General features: G+C 42.0%; 1 long non-coding RNA gene across 1 annotated transcript; it reads left to right on the forward strand.

Annotated features, from left to right (window-relative positions):
- The first annotated feature begins 621 nt into the window (after window positions 1–621).
- Window positions 622–12,502, forward strand: LOC121481138. The gene is made up of 3 exons (XR_005985196.1): window positions 622–736; window positions 10,985–11,154; window positions 12,365–12,502. It is a non-coding gene; the product is annotated as an uncharacterized LOC121481138 (long non-coding RNA).
- Window positions 12,503–17,448: the final 4,946 nt, after the last annotated feature.

Genomic DNA, 17,448 nt, shown 5'->3' on the forward strand with positions numbered 1-17,448 from the left:
GCTGGGGAGTACCTGGGGCAGGCCAGGCAAGAGAAGGATGAAAGCTCCCCGCTACCCCAAGCAGAACCAACTCCTTCCTCTGTGTTCCCCTCTCCCCTGATCCCTAAAGACTGAGTTCTCTGGGGTTGGGACTGCACAGAACTCCTACCTGCCAGTTCGGCCCCTAAGGCGGAGTCTGGCCCAGAGATGTTCCAAGGTGGCTGCAAGGAGTGACTGCTCTTCAGGTCCTCGGAAGCCGGAGCTGACATCTCATCCCCTGGAACCAGGCTCTGGATTCTGCTGTGCAGAGATGCCCGCATCACCTGGGGAGCTGATCTGCAGCCCAGGCAGGTGAACAGAAAGGACGATTGCGTGTTCCACTCCAGAAGGCCCTTGCAAGGCAGGCCTAGTTTTCTGGTGTTAGGATCTGAGGGGAGAGCTCTCTGCTCTAACAGACCCACACCGGCTCCCAGCATTTTACCATCATAGCTTCAGTCCTTCGGGATCTGAGTTCTTGTAACAGTTCCCTATTAAAATGCAAATGCCTCCGGGAGGTGTTAAGCCCTTGTCAGCAAACACCTTGCTTATTAACTAACACCTGAGCTGACAGCCATCTGAAAGCAAGTGCCTGATGGGAAGTCAGTTCTTGGAGAGGTGGGGAAGTGGAAGTGGCCGGGGGCTGGGACAGCTGAAGGACACCTGGGACCTTAGGGTGACCGGGCTCAGAATATCACACGATGTCAAGGTGAAGCCCCAGGTGAGACACATGGCAGGTAGGAGTGCTCTGGGCCTCAGTTTCACTTTCTCGCCAAGTGCACAAGACCAGGAATAGAAAACTAATTGGTAAAGGGTTGTGGTTTTGGGTTTTTGTGTGTGTGTGTTTTTTTTGTTTTTTGTTTTTTGGTTTTTTTGGCGGAGCGGGGGGAGGCTGGTTTGTTTGTTTGCTTGGTTGGTCAGTTTTAGGTTTATGTTTTGGTTTGGGGTTTTTATTTTTTTGTATTTTTTGTAAACAAGATTGCTGTGATTGAGTTACAAGCGTTCACAGTGTTTGGGCCCCAACTATACATCTTAGCATTTAAATTAACAATTCTTTATTTTACATTAATTAAATCAAAACATATTTAACTCCGCTCATTTCTCTAAATTCAAAGCCTTCGTTTCTTAAGTATTTTTTTAAAGATTTTATTTATTTACTTGAGAGAGTGCAAGAGTGAAAGAGATCAAGAAGGAGAGGGAGAAGCAGGCTCCCCGCTGAGCGGAGAGCCTGATGTGGGGCTCGATCCCAGGACCCTGAGATCATGATCTGAGCCCAAGGTAGACGCTTAAGTGACTGAGCCACCCAGAGGCCCCTCTTAAGTAGTAGTTTTTTTTTTTTTCCTTAAGTAGTTTTTTAAATGTTCTCTGAAAGTCTTTCTGTTGGTCTGTGTCTTTCTGGAAATGCCAGGACTAGAGAATTTTCCCACTTTTGTATGTATTATTAGTCATCATGGGAGAGCTAAACAGCACTCTGGATTGAGTAAGATTGCCTGAACAGCTTTCAAATATTTGGGGTTCAAAAAAACCCAAAATGTGTTTTGCCAAAGCATTTGCTTTTCTCTTCATTTTTTCAAACCCATGTTTATTTCAAGGAGCATTGATTCCATGTGTTTTTAATGCATTTACACTCAGTTCATTAAAATGCTACTCTATAATAGTTCCTTGGCGTCCAAGAGGCCCATGGAGTCCTTCTGCTTTGAAGGGGTAGGTGTGCTGTGCCCACCCCACCCCGCAGTCTGGAATGGCTCGGCTCCTTCCTGGAGCCCAGGGAGTTGAGGACATTGAGGGCCTGGCACCAGAGCACTTGGGCCCGAGGGCTTGGCACCATGGTGCCCTGCCTACCTCTGCTGTGCACATGGGCCAGTTAGTAGTCGGGATGGTCCCTCACACTTTAGGGCTTGGTCAGAACCTAAGTGTTTCGGAATTCCAGCACTGCCTACGTGAATCCTGAAGGCTGAGGATTTAAGGGCCAGGCTGCACGCCACACAGCCTCCTTAAATATGCCGAGACTGAGGGGACAATTAGGAGCTGAGAATGTCCCCACTGTCTCCATTTCTGTAGTGATAGGGAGTGACTTCCACCCTCTAGGAGAGTTAATAGAAACCCAGCAGATAGAAATTGCCCAGTAGGTAGCAAAGCACACCCTTGATGGGCCATCTCCCCATTTCGTTCTAGATGCACTGCCCCCACACTGAATGCAACCGCACAGAAAGGAGTGAGATGCAGTTGCAAGGGTCAAAGAAGGATACTTGCTGCCTGATGTTTATGTATCAGTGGATGAGCTCCAGGTAGCCTGTTTCCAAATCGAATGTCTTCTTCCATGCTCCTTGACATGGTGGCACCACATGTCAAGAGCTGGGCTAAATTCCCTACAAATGTTACCCCACTTAATCGTCACCACAGTCCTCTGGGGTGGATTTTATCATCTGCGCGTTGCAGATGAGCGAAACGAGGTGCAGGAGAAAGCAATCTGCCTCCAGGCCTGTTGCGAAGCAGCAGTCAGCAGTGGACAGGGTTTTCTTTGATTCAGATGTGCCAGGCTGGCATTGCTTAGGCCAGTCCAGGCCTGCAGCTGGGCCCTCTGTCACCAGAAAGCCCCAGGTCTCACCTCTTTACTGGAGACCAGCCCTGGAGGAAAAGCATTTTGATAGATCTTAGTAATATGGGAAAACTGAAAGACTCCCTAAAAATCTGCTCTTTTGCTCCTCTTCCTGCTTGTATTCTTGCTAGGACCTGCACCCCCATCCCACTTTGCACATGCATCATAGTGCAAGTACTGCATGTCCTCCTTGTAAGGGGCAAGGAGTAGTTTCTTAAGAACAGATAACATCTAGGAAGGTGGGAATGACCAGAGGAAGCTGTCTGATGCATATTCCAGACCAGCAGTGCTAGACCTCCCAATGCCAAGACCCATTAGCTCCAAAGAACACCTGGACTCTGTTCTAACCCGTTCCTAGAAGCCTGAGGGGACAGGGACACCTGACCACTGTCCTCAATAAAAACCCCCAGGCCCCAACAAAGATAAGACTCAGGCTCCTCTCCTTTCTGAGTCTCCCAGGTGCTCTATCTGCACTCTCTCTCCACCTTCAGGAAACTCCACTCTCACTCCCTACTGGCTCACATTTGATTTCCATCCTTCAGGAAGTCAAGGACCCTCTTGGCTGGTCCTGCGGGGTCCCCTCTGGGTCCCAGGACCCAGCCTGCCGGCATCATCTAGAAAAGAGCAGTGCTGGGGAAGACAGCAAGGAGCTGGGGAATTTCCAAAGGGCCAATGTCACCATTAGAAGTGACTCAGATTATTTTGTCCACCTTCCCCAAACTCTTTCTCTATCAAGAAAAGTAAAGAAAACAACTATATGCTCTGCTTACTCACTGCCCCTCTTAAAGTGTAGGTCACAGCACAGAAGACAGTACCCCAGATGTGGTCTAGCCAGCACAAAATGGGGGTGCTGCTTGTCCCCGCTTTCAACACTCCAAGTCCCCTCACAGCACCCCAATGCTTCTGCTTCCCAAGCCCACCCATTGCGTGGCTACCTCGTGTCCCTGCTATCTCACGTTCAGCTACCAGTTCAGACACTTAAATGTGTCATTCACGTACTTGCTTCTTTCTTATTTCCTCATTTCCCACAAGCACCCAGCCCCGTTAGGTTCCAAGTGGTCCAACCACTTCTCCCTGTCCCTGAGCTGCATCTTTGGGGTTTCTAGTGGTCTCAGGGCCACTGGATCTGGCTGCCCATTTCATTTAAAGTCCTTGCTCATTTGCAACAAGTAGGGGTATGGGCAGGGGAGGAGAAGTGCTGTTTTCTGCACCTGTTTACTTCTCTATAGTCCTTGTTAAAAGCCCCAAACCTCCTTGTTCTTTTCACTCCATGAATACCTTAAAAATATATCCTTTTTCAATGTTTCCTGTATTTTTAGAAAACGTCAGCTCATCCTGAAACTGTGTCTCCTTGGGATTTTTGTCATAGGCCAGGCCATGGTTTTGTATCCTCCTTAATTTGAGGATCCTGCTTGTACCTTGAGGATGAGTCCCTTCGTGGCTTCAAGAGCACCTTAGGAAGGCATGATGATTTCTTGAAAATTTCCTTCCTCTTTACTCACATTTTAGGGTCAGAGTTTTGTCTGTTTGGAGCCTTCTATATCTCTTGTGTATCTTTCCTTTAGAATCCCTGGCTATAGGGGCACCTGGATGCCTTAGTGGTTGAGTGTCTGCCTTAGGCTCAGGTCATGATCTCAGGGCCCTGGGGTCAAGTCCTGCATCAGGCTATGGAGAGCCTGCTCCTCTTTCTGCCTCTTTTTCTGTGTCTCTCATGAATAAATAGATAAAATCTACAAAAAAAAAAAAAAAAAAAAGAATCTCTGGCTATAGAATAATCAAATTTTCCCTGAATTTTTTGAAACCTGCTTTTCCAAATCCCAAGTTATGTCTAATGCCTGACACGTTCATTTCTTGACAGAATCATTCAATGGTAACATGATCACGTTTTTTTATAGTTCCTATTATTTCCAGATTCCACCTTAATCTGCATTACCATCCAGGATTAAGACCAAGGAGCAATCCCATTTATTGCTTCCTCTGTGTGCTGAGGCAGACAACAAATCAAATGAAGGCACTACCTTTAGTGAAATGAGCCACTAAACAGATATCCGAAGAGATGAAATCCTCTGTCTCTACCATGAGGTGCTTTAGTGATGGCTTTGTAGTCTACAAAAGGAAAAAGTTACTCATCTCTTGAAGGTAGTGGGGTTGCTTGACTTTACTAACTCAGTAGGGTTTTTCTGACCCACTTTATTTTTGTTGTTTTTCAAGGTCTCTCCAAAATTCTTCCATGTATAGTCTCATAGACTCATGGACTTTTGTGTACTTGTGAAAATGGCCCAGAGTATGAAGTAGAAGAAGTTGGTATATAACTACCCTCACCTCTTCTATATATTGCGGGTGGAAATACTTTCCTTGGAGGGATGTTGGGAGAGTTAATCAAGGCAGTGTTTGGGCAAGGGGCCATGCAAACTGGAAAGAATGGTACAAATGTTTATAATTATTTGTACTGAGTTATTATCACTCTGCCTCTTCAGGGGTACACATCTGTGGAATGAGATATACCTCTCCTTTACAGCACTCCACACTTGAGTCTTAACTCCACAACTCTGTAAAACTCTCTACAAACTTCCCTTCCCATATTAGATTATCCAGGTCCCATTGCTGATTAGATCTAATCAGTGTACTAGGAGCAATGTACTAGGTAATAAATAAAGGGGAAAAAAAATGTCTTGAAGGCAGGGAGCCTCTTTTATTTTGGAACACCAGGCACTAAGCACATACTAGGATCAGGCTTTAGGTATCTGAAGAATAGAGCCTCTTCTGCTTTCCTTTGTTAGTCTGGATTTTGCCTCACACAAGTCATACTGCATGAGAAAGGGAAGTAACCGTATGAGGTTGACAACCTATAGGTAGAAAAAAATAACACAGGGGCGCCTGGGTGACTCAGTCAGTTAAGCGTCTGCCTGCCTTCAGCTCGGGTCATGATCCCAGGATCCTGGGATCAAGCCCTACATCAGGCTCCCTGCTCAGCAAAGAGTCTGCCTCTTACTATCCCTTTGTGTGTTCTCTCTCTCTCTCTCTCTCTCTCTCTCAAATAAATAAATGAATAAATCTTTTTTTGAAATATTTTTGTTTTACTATCAAACAGAGAAAACAGGAAAACAAGAAAATAAATTATTACATGGTATACAGCTTAAATTTCTAAACTTAGAGCCATAGAATTTATTTTTAAATATCTTCTATTAAGATGTAATTCATATACCATAGAAATTGCCCATTTAAAGCATACACTTTGACAGTTTTTATATATTCACAGAAATGTGCACCATCATCACAATCTAAGTTTAGAATATTCTTATCACCCCCAAAGAAAGCCTGTACCCATTGGCATTAGCAATCATGCCCGATTTTTCCCCAACTCCACACCTGCACAGCTCCTGGCAGCCACTAATCTTTCTCTAGATATACATTTATATATTCTAGACATTTCATATTAATGCAATCATTATGATTTTTTATGACTGTCTTCTTTCTGTTACTACAATGTCTTCAAGTTTCATTCATATCATTAGCATGTGTCAATATTGCATTCCTTTTTATTTCAAAATAATATCCCATCTTATTTATCCTTTTGTCAGTTTAGGGTGGTCTCCAGTTTGGAGCTGTTATGGATAATGCTGCTATGAATACTCATGTGCCAGGTTTTGTGGAAATGGGATTTTTTCATTTCCAGGAGTATGTTTAACACTTTGAGGAAAACACTGCCAAAGTGTTTTCCAGAATTACTGTACCATGTTACATCCCACCAGCAAATTTATGAGGCTTCTTATTTCTCTATGTCCTTGCCAACTCTTGTTATCATCTGTCTTTTTTATCATAACCATCTTAGTGAGTGTGAAGCAGTATCTCACTATGGTTTTGATTGTACTTACCTAATGACTAATGACATTGAACATTTTTTCATGCACCTGTTGTTCACTTCTACATTCTCCTTGGAGAAAGGTCTACTCGAATCTTTTGCCCACTTGTTGAATTGTCTTTTTATTATTGATTTTTAGAATTCTTTGTATGTTTTGGATACCAGTCCCTTATCAGATATACGATTTGTCATTTTTTTTCCTCGTTCTGTGGGTTGTGTTTTCACTTTCTTGATTGTACCATTTTCAGCACTATTTTCTTTCATTCGTTCATTTGTTCATTTATTCATTCAACAAACATTAAACAGGCTCCTCTAATTGCACCTTCATCTCTCTAGCAGGGGGATAAATGGGATAGGGATGGACTAGAATAGCATATTATTGGCACTGAATTGGGAGTTTCCCCAAGTCTCTGGGCTCTGATTTGATCTTGTTCACATCCCAAACTCTATGGTGTTGACTCTCTTGACCAATAACACATCATCATTTAGATAACATAAAGAATATGCATAGACGGTATGAGTAAATACTATTAAAATCATTTCACGGGACTCCTGGGTGGCTTGGTTGGTTGGGTGTCTGCCTTTGGCTCAGGTCATGATCCCAGGATCCTGAGATTAAGCCCTGCATGGGGATCCCTGCTCAGAGGACAGCCTGCTTCTCCCTCTCTCTCTGCCCCTCCCTTCAGCTCATGTGCATGCCCTCTATCTCAAATAAATAAAAATAAACAAGTAAAATCCTTTCACATCTGAAAGAACTCAAGTTCCAAATGAGCCACAGTGATGCATGTCCAGGTCTGCATGTGAGAGAGGCATAAAATCACAGAGACTTTCCTCAGCAGCTCACTAAGATCATTAAGGGATCATAGAGCGATGGTAGGCAGCCAAAAGTATCTACAGCAGATGTTTACCATGAATTCTCTTCGCCCATTGACTTTGGTCATGGTGCAGGACCTGAGAGAGAGGAAGACCCTCTTTTGAAGACTGGCTCCAGGGCTCACCTCAGGCATCTGGTCACCCAGTGGAAAAATAGCTACTGAGCAAATCTGTCTTCAGAGAACTGACCCAGAATTGATTATAGGTTGATTATAAAAGACTATAACTCAGGAACAGCCAGTTGAAAGTGACACAAAGAGCAAGATATGTGGAAAAGGGTGTGGATCTTCTCTACCCTCTCCAAACTCCATTCTCCCCAAAGCTCCACATATTCATCAACCAGAAGCTCTTAGGACAACTTTTTTTAAATGAGAAAGTTCAATTTACCTGTTTCTTCTTTAACTGCTTATGCTTTTTGTGTGATATTCAATAAACCATTGCCCAATCCTAGGTCATAAAGATTTACTTTATGTTTTCTTCTAAGAGTTTTATAGTTTCACCTCTTAAATAGTGATCTGCGCTTCATTTTGCACTTATTTCTTTGTGTGGCATAAAGAAATATTTGAAGTTTATTCTTTTGCATGGGGATATACAGTTGTCCCAGCAGCATTTGTTGAAAAAACTATTTTTGCCACATTGACTTGTCCTGGCACTCTTATTGAAATTAATTGACCAAAAATGTAATGGTTTATTTTTAGACTCTCAATTCCATTCCATTGGTTATAGGTCTATCCTATGTTAGCACCACACTGTCTTGAATACTGTAGCTTTGTAGTGAGTTTTGAAATGGAGAGGGGAGTCTTTTAATTTTATTCTTTCCTGAGATTGTTTTGATTATTCTGGATCCCTTGCATTTCCATATGAATTTTATGATCAGCTTTTCCACTTCTGCAAAAAAAAAAAAAAAAAAGACTTTTTTGGATTTTGATAGAGATCACATTGAATTTCTATACCAATGTGGAAAGTATTGTTTTCTTTGTAATATTAAGTCTTCTGATCCATGTACATGGGATATCTTTTCATATGTTTAGATCTTCTTTAATTTCTTTCAACAATGTCTCATAGTTTTCAATATATGAGTCTTATACCTTTCTCTTGAATTTATTCCTAAATATATTATTCTTCTTGATACTATTTTAAATGGAATTGTGTTCTTAATTTCATTTACAAACAGCTCATTGCTAGTGTATAGAAAGACAGATGGTTATTATATGTTAGCCTTGTATCCTGAATCCTTGCTGATCTTGTCTTTTAGTTCAAATTATTTAGTAGACTTCTTAGGATTTATCATATATGAAATCATGTTATCTATAAGGAGAGGTAGTTTATTTTGTTTATCCAGTCTGGATGCCTTTTATTTATTTTTCTTGACCCAATGCCCTAGCTAAAAATTCCAATGTAGGGGATCTCTGGGTGGCTCAGCGGTTCAGCGCCTAACATTGGCTCAGGGTGTGATCCTGGAGTCCCGGGATCAAGTCCCGCATCAGGCTCCCTGCATGGAGCCTGATTTTCCCTCTGCCTGTGTCTCTGCCTCTCTCTTTCTCTCTCTGTCTCTCATGAATGAATGAATGAATAAAATCTTTTTTAAAAATAAAATAAAAATTCCAATGTAATGTGAATGGAAATGGCAAGAGCAGACATTCTTGTCTTGTCCCTGACCTTAGAGAGAAAGGTGGTAACTGAGGGTTTTTCATAAATGGCCTCAAATTGAGGGAGTTCCCTTCTGTTCCTAATTTGATGAGTATTTTTATCATGAAATGTATTGGATTATCTCAAATGCTTCTTCTGCATCTATTGAGATGATCATGTAGGGATTTTTCTCCTTTATTCTATCAATAATAGAGTACTACATTGATTGCATTCTTGGAGTAAATTCCACTTGGTTGTGGTATATAATCTTTTTTATATGTTGCTGGATTTGGTTTATTAGTACTTGTTGAGGATTTTTATGTCTGTATTCATAAGAAGTACCAGTCTGTAGTTTCTTTTTTTATGTGTGTGCTATCTTTGCTTGGCTTTGGTTTCAGGGTAATCATAAAATTAGTTGAGAAGTATTCCTTCTTCTTCAATTTTTTACAAGAGTTTATAAAGGATTATGTTAGCTCTTCCTTTAATAGAATTTGTCAATGAAGACATCTGAACCTGAGCTTTTCTTTGTGGTGAAGATTTTAAATTATAATCTCTTTACTTGCTATAGGTCTATTCAGATTTTCTATTTCTTTTTGAGTCAGTTTCAATAATTTGTATTTTTCTAGGACTTTTTCTATTTCTTTTAAGTTATCTAGTTTGTTGCCATTTAATATTTGTTTAATTCATTACTATTTTTCTTATTTTTTTCTGTTATTTTGGATCCTTTCAACATAAATTTTTACTTCAGACCTGCATAAATTTTTTATCGTATGCAACAAAACACACATGTTTTGGTGTACATGTGTCATTACAACTTTACTGTTTAATCAGTTCTGTTTATGCCCATTAGAAGGCTGGGGTGACTTAGCTATGTAGCTCAATATGAAGCACATGGTCCAAATTATTATAATTTTTGTCTTATGGTGATATTAGTACAGCCAATGCTTATTTAGACAGAACTGCTTTTTAAAGCTGTGAGCTAGTCTGTCTTTTAAAATTCATTTCCATGTTCATTCTTTGCTACCTTTTGTGGAATGTGGAAATTCACATAAACAGTGTAGACTGCAAAAAGGAAAACCACAAATTCAAGAAGTCATTTTCTTTCTTTTTACTTATTTTTATTTTTACTATTTTGGAGACACCCAGAAGCAATGAGAAAGGAAGATAATTTGGTTTCTGGGATTGTAGCTCTCCACTTGGATGCTTCGAGAGCTCTCCTATCTGAAATCAGACCTCTCAGTATATTTTATTTAACAATAATCAAAGTGCTTTACAGGCCAAACACACACAACATTGGCAAACGGCATAAATTTAAACGAGTCATATTGATTTGTATTAGGTTAGCTCAAAGAAGAATCTATGTTCCTTCTAGATTTGTCTAATAGAATAGTCAGAACTTTCTTCCAGAAAAGTTATAAAAAATGAGGGTAAAAGAATGACGTTCTTGTCTTTACTTCTCATTGAAAGAACAAAGTACATGCTTACCATTTATCAGAATAGAAAAAGCAAAGAAGCTTCCTTGTTTTTAAACATAGCGCTAAGAACTGAATGTACATTCTCTCCATTCTATGACCATAAATCCAACTTCAGTACATAGCAATTCTGTTCCCACAGTTGCTCAGAGATCCTCAACACCTTTCCTTCAGTCATTCACTGAGATGCAATGAGTCTCTTAACTGTCTCCACTAGGGTTCCATTAGGGTTAATTCTGAACTATCTCATCTAATTTATTTTCCTATTCAACTGAAAAGAAATCTCCTGGCCAAGAGAAAATATAATGCAGATTTGGGTTTTGCCTACTAGTCTTTCCAGTTTGTTTTACTCTTCTTCATTTTCAGTATAGCATTAATAAGCAACTAATTGATCAGAAATTGAAGTAAAGGGGTCTGACTCTGGCTATCGGTTTCTACCTTCGACCCTTTCCTGTCTAATTATGTCTACTAGGTAAACATGTTTTTTGGAATTCTCAAGCTGATTTTCCTCTAACGTTATTTTTTCTGGGAAAGAAACACAGCTCAAAGAACAAGAATGAAGTGTCCATGGAAAGCCCCAGAAGGAATTCAAGCGGAGATACCCTGAGGTCTGTACCCACAAGACCTGACTGAGCAAATATTTGCCAAAGGTGATTGCTCTCAACTCTAGTACCCACCAACTCAACCTCTCTTCTAACTGTGCAGTAAGTACCCTGCCCTCAGAGGAAAACAGTGGCCTGAACTGCAGCCCTGCCCTTGTCACCCCATGAGGCACTCCCAGAGATTACACTTAGCTTTTCTGCCTTCCTCTTATGTCATAGAAAAGCATCCCACAATGCCCCTGGGACATAATCCATGGGTGCCCTGCCTTGCCCTGATCACAGGCCCTCAGTACATATGTTCTGGTCCAACAACACCACATCTCCTAGGGGCTTGTTAGAAATACAGACTCTCAGCTTCAACCTGGACCCACTAAATCCAAATGTATATTTTTATTTAATGAGATTACCTGGTCATTCCCATGCACCTTAAATCTAAAAAGGAGTGCTCTAGAGCCATGTTTTCCAAACTTCAGTGTGTACTAAAATCCTCTGGTGGGCTTGTGGAAATAGATTATGGGCTCCACTCCCAGGGTTTCTTATTCAGTAGATCTAGAGTAGAGCTTGAGAATTTGTTTTTAAAAGTTCCTAAGTGAGGGGCACCTGGGTGGCTCAATGGGTTAAGCATATGACTGCGGCTCAGGTCATGAGATTGAGCCCTGTGTTGGGCTCCCCACTCAGCATACAAGTCTGCTTGTCCCTCTCCCTCTCCCCACTAGCACACACACTCTCTCTCAAATAAATAAATGAAATCTTTAAAAAGGAAAAGTTCCTAAGTGATGTTAATTAGGCTGATCTGGAGACTATACTTTGAGAAACACTTCCCTAGAGGTACCCCATCCCCCAGAGACTAGGAATGTTGAGGAGTCTTCAGAATCTAAAATGATCTCTGGTCTGCAATTTATTATAAATAACTCATCATGTGATTGGAGCTACCTCCTTGTTTTCTGCTTTGCGACATCCTCCTACTACCTGCTAGAGTCTGTTGGTCTGGTTTCCCTGGAACATCTCCTGATTCATAGCACTCCACCCTCCCAACATGCCCTCCCCTGCCCCCAAGCTGGAACACACCAGGAGTTGGCCAAGTTCCATCTGACATTGCTGAGAGATGTCTCCCCTGCCCTGCTGTGGGTTCCCTCCTGGTGAGTGAGCCCCAGGACTGTCCACTGCTGCCCTCCTGCCCCAGGCCCTCCTGTTCGCCACTCCTCTCTGCGCACAGCCATTGGACTGTTCTCCCGAGGACAAGGCCAGCTCAGTCTCTGCCAAGACGTACCTCCCAACTTCATGTGCCTCTCTCCCCCCTTTTCTTCCTTAGCATGGTTGGTTGTACTATTTTCAAGAGATTTCTATCTCTGCCCCTGGATGAGAGTTCCAGCATGGTCTCGGCAACTTACAGATGTGCCAGGAAGGACCTGGAGCCAGAGCTGGACATTACTGGAAACGCTGAATGGCAGGGCTCCAGCCCCGGGGCAGAGCAGGCTTGGGGAGTCAGCAGGGTCTGCTCCCTGCAGGCAACCAGCCTCTGAAAGTGTGCCCATTTCCCTGAAGAAGCATCTCACACCCCCAGGCCCTTTGGAAGGTCTTGTCATGTGCCTGTCTTGAAGCCTGTTTTTCAAGCCACAGTTTAAATCCATCAAAAATGTTGAGCTAAGAAAAAGTTCAAAGTGTGGTTTCTAGGAGTCCTACTTGAACGTGAATCAGTGATGGGCTAGGGCTGCGGAGAGACTACAGAGCACTTCCAAGTCTCCCTTCTAGAGCGATGTCTACTTTCAAGGCAAGGGAGACTATTTCCTTTACATAAAAGCACTCCTCCCCTCACCCTTGCCCCCCAAAGCAGCTTCATGTAAAACTCTCCCATGTGCCTGGATGAGAAAAACATCTTTAATACAGTTGTACAAATGTGATTTCCTCACTGGTGAATATCACATTTTTGTGGGTTCACAAAAAATAAAACTCCTTTTCCTTTTGGCTGAAAATTGCTTCTGAAAAGGAAAGGCGGTTTGGGGCTTTGGTGCTTTCTTTCCCAAGCAGGACATGGTTTGTTGTTTTTTTGTTGGTTTTTTTTTTTTTCCAGTGGTGAGAAACTGCCTCTGTGATAGACACAGCCAATTTTCACCTGCAACTAAATTGGTTTCACACTAAATTTCCCACTTGGATGAGGAAAGCCATGCTTTACCTGGTGAACTGGTAAAATGTTATTCTGACCACATTCGCCAGAGCCTATAAAACTGTCAGTCATGGAAGAATTTTCCCCATGAGCCAGGAACCACAAGGATATTAACCCTTTTGCAGTGAAATTAGGTTAAAACAAAAACAAAAACAAAAACAACACAAAGCCTTCAAGTTCTCAAACTGAAGGCAAACCATGTCCCCTTGGGGCCCAACTATATCCGGTGGCCAGGTGGGATCTCAGAGATTTGTCTCTCAGTTGAGTGACCAAGACACTTTGGAGAAACCTTTCTCCCCACAAGGTAGCACTCAGCCTCTTGCCTACTACTTCCTACCTGCCTACTTCCTTTTAGAGATTATTTATGGACTTCAACTAAGTAAACTACTATCCATAGTTGGGTTCAGCTTATTTACAAGGTTTGTTGTTGTTGTTGTTGTAATTATAAATAACACCAAAGTTGAAAACACTTAAAAATGCTCAGTCCAGGCTAGAGAGTGAAGTAGTATGAACTACTATCATATTGTTTATGAATATAAGGATAGCAATGGTAGCAGTGAGGACATATTTGCCTAAACGTTCCAGGGTTAAGACACTTTTATCTATCTGGCTTCCATCTTATTTTCATAACCCTGTGAGGTGATTCTTGTTCATATGATTTTACAGGTCGGTAGCGAATATCAGAGAGGCAGAGCTAAGACAGGGACCCATGCACCCTCAATAGTTTGGGAAGCTTCCATAGGAGCACACCCAGTGTCAGGCTTGGCACAGAGAAAATGATGGGATGCCAAATCACCCAGCATGGAACAGCCAAGCTGCCACATATGGAGCAAGGCTCTCATGCATATATTCTATGTAAAGGTTTTGATTTTTTATTGAAAACATTGGGTTCATCATTTGTTTTTTTTTTAAGTTTTTTTTTTTTAATTTTTTAATTTTTATTTATTTATGATAGTCACAGAGAGAGAGAGAGGCAGAGACACAGGCGGAGGGAGAAGCAGGCTCCATGCACCGGGAGCCTGATGTGGGATTCGATCCCGGGTCTCCAGGATCGCACCCAGGGCCAAAGGCAGGCGCCAAACCGCAACGCCACCCAGGGATCCCTGGGTTCATCATTTGTAACCATTGTAACCACCATTGTAGTCTCTGGTGTGATTACAAAATGTAATCATAAGAAAACATTCCTAACTTTTTGGTTTATATGTTAATATATCTTATCAATATAGGATTCATTTCCATGCCTACTCTGTGGAAAATCAATAACCCCTACAATGGCTTGGCAGTTACGCACTTTAATACTACTTCACTCTCTAGCCTGAACTGAGCATTTTTAAGTGTTTTCAACTTCGGTGTTATTTATAATTACAAAAACAACAACACAAACCTTGTAAATAAGCTAAACCCAACTATGGAAGACCCTACTAGGATCAGTTTTTACTCCAACACCACTTCTGACACCAGAGGAGGGGGTCTTGATTTTTTCAATTCTCTGACACAAGCTTGGTGTCCTTCAATTCAATTCAATTCAATTCAATTCTGGCACTTAGTAGAGTGGTAGTGAGTGGCAGATCCCACAAGTAAAGGACTCAGTCCCATAAGTCTGCTTCCACTTCAGAAACCAGTCATAAGTCCAGGCTACCTACTTCTTACCTACTGGCTATAAATTGGGGGTTCCCCTCTTACACTGTTGGTGGGAATGTGAACTGGTGCAGCCACTCTGGAAATCTGTGTGGAGGTTCCTCAAAGAGTTAAAAATAGATCTGCCCTACGACCCAGCAATTGCACTGTTGGGGATTTACCCCAAAGATTCAGATGCAATGAAACGTCGGGACACCTGCACCCCGATGTTTCTATCAGCAATGGCCACAATAGCCAAACTGTGGAAGGAGCCTCGGTGTCCATCGAAAGATGAATGGATAAAGAAGATGTGGTTTATGTATCCAATGGGATATTACTCAGCAAATAGAAACGACAAATACCCACCATTTGCTTCAACGTGGATGGAACTGGAGGGTATTATGCTGAGTGAAGTAAGTCAATCGGAGAAGGACAAACAGTGTATGTTCTCATTCATTTGGGGAATATGAATAATAGTGAAAGGGAATATAAAGGAAGGGAAAAGAAATGTTGGGAAATATCAGGAAGGGAGACAGAACATAAAGACTCCTAACTCGGGGAAACGAACTAGGGGTGGTGGGAGGGGAGGAGGGCGGGTGTTGGAGGGGAATGGGTGACGGGCACTGAGGTGGACACTTGACGGGATGAGCACTGGGTGTTTTTCTGTATGTTGGTAAATTGAACACCAATAAAAATTAATTTAAAAAAATTAAAAAAAATAAATTGGGGGTTCCCACATCCCACTCATTGAGTTTGACAATTTTCTAGAACAGCTCACAGAAATCAGGAAAATTATTTACTTACTATTACCAGTTTGTTGTAAAGGATACAACCCAGAAACAGCCGGATGGAAGACAGACACTGGGCAAAGTATGGGGGAGGGAAGCAGAAAGGGGCACGTGAAGTTTCCATGTGTCTATCCCCTCTCCAGGTGCACTACCTACTGAGGATCTCCATGTGTTCACCAACCCAGCAGCTCACTGACCCCCATAGTTTAGGGAGGTTTATGGAGGTCTCATCATGTAAGCAAGATGGATTAAATCACTGGCCATTGGCAATTAATCTCAGCCCTTCTTTTCTCCCCAAAGGTAGGAGGGGAGGTGGTGAGGCTGAAAGTTCCAATCCTGCTAATCCTGACATAGTCTATTTGGTGACTATCTCCCATCCCAAAGGTAACTAGGAGCCACCAGGTACCAGTCATCTCACAGTGTGCAAAAGACTCTCATCGCCCCAGAGATACCAGGCATCTTAGAAGCTCTCCTGTCAGGAATTGGGGATGAAAACCAAATATACATCACAATATCAGAGGATATTTACGCACTAATTAGGATGGGTACATACGATGGAATACAAGTACTGATATCAAGGATTCATAGTGTAGAAGACTACCTGCTGGTGTGGGAAATGGTCATGACTACTAAATACACAGTATGCCAGCAGGTTTATAAAATTTGTAAAAGTATATGTGGTATGTGCGCATGCCAGAAAAAAAGTTCCAGAAGTTACCACAAATAGAAATGTTTGTTTGCTTTTAAAAATATTTGTCTTGGGGCACCTGGATGGCTTAGTGACTGAGCATCTGGCTTCTGCTCAGGTCATGATCCTGAAGTCCTGGGATCGAGTCCCACATCGGGCTCCCTGCATGGAGCCTGAGTCTCCCTCTGCCTGTGTCTCTACCTCCCTCTGTGTGTCTCTCATGAATAAATAAAATCTTTTAAAAAATAAATAAATAAAATATTTGTCTTTCTCTGTGTTTCTCAAGTTTTCTACCTTGAAGTTGTCTGAGTTTTTGAATCAGGGGGAGACACATTTTTTTAAATATTTTATTTATTTTTTTAGGCCTGGGTGGCTCAGTGGTTGAGCCTGGGCCTTTAGCCCGGGATGTGATCCTGGGGTTCCTGGATCAAGTCCCACATCGGGCTCCCTACATGGAGCCTGCTTCTCCCTCTGCCTGTGTCTCTGCCTCTCTCTCTCTCTCTATCTCATGAATAAATAAATAGAATCTTTTAAAAAAAAGAAAGAAAGAAATTATCACCATCCTTATCTCTAGGGAAGAAAATCTATAGTACAGATTTCTGAGGTTGTTTGTTTGATGAGGTTGAGTTCCAGAATTTTCACACTAAATTCCTATTTTAATTTGTCCAGGTCCTTAGATAATAGAAATGTTTCTGTTGTGGCAATTCTGTCTCTATCAAGACTTTAGGATGTTTATTGCTCAAGTGATTAAAAAAAAAATACACTGTCCCTTTCAAGGAAACATTTTGATCTTTTAAGTCCATACCCAGGGTCTTTTTGGTTAGCCTCCAAGGAATAGCAATTGCACTCTGGTAGAATGTTGTAAAGGTCTTTCCCAAACTTATTGCAAAGATTTTCATCCGTTTTTGCCATTCAAGGCTCCACAGGAGTCCAAGGTGGCCCATTCTGGAGAGTGCGGTGATGGACCCAGAGATGGGCCGAGAACCAACCAGCACCCCCAAGGCAGCGGGAGCCTACAGTTCTCCCACCAGCACAAGGTTACCTTTCCAAGTAAAACACATCTGTCTTTCCCATTGTTCAGACTGATCCCACCTTGAGAAGACCACGTTCAGTGGAAGCGTGATTGAAACTTCCATCTG

This window comes from Vulpes lagopus, chromosome 23, assembly GCF_018345385.1.
Source record: "Vulpes lagopus strain Blue_001 chromosome 23, ASM1834538v1, whole genome shotgun sequence".
In the NCBI taxonomy this organism is placed as follows: Eukaryota; Metazoa; Chordata; class Mammalia; order Carnivora; family Canidae; genus Vulpes; species Vulpes lagopus.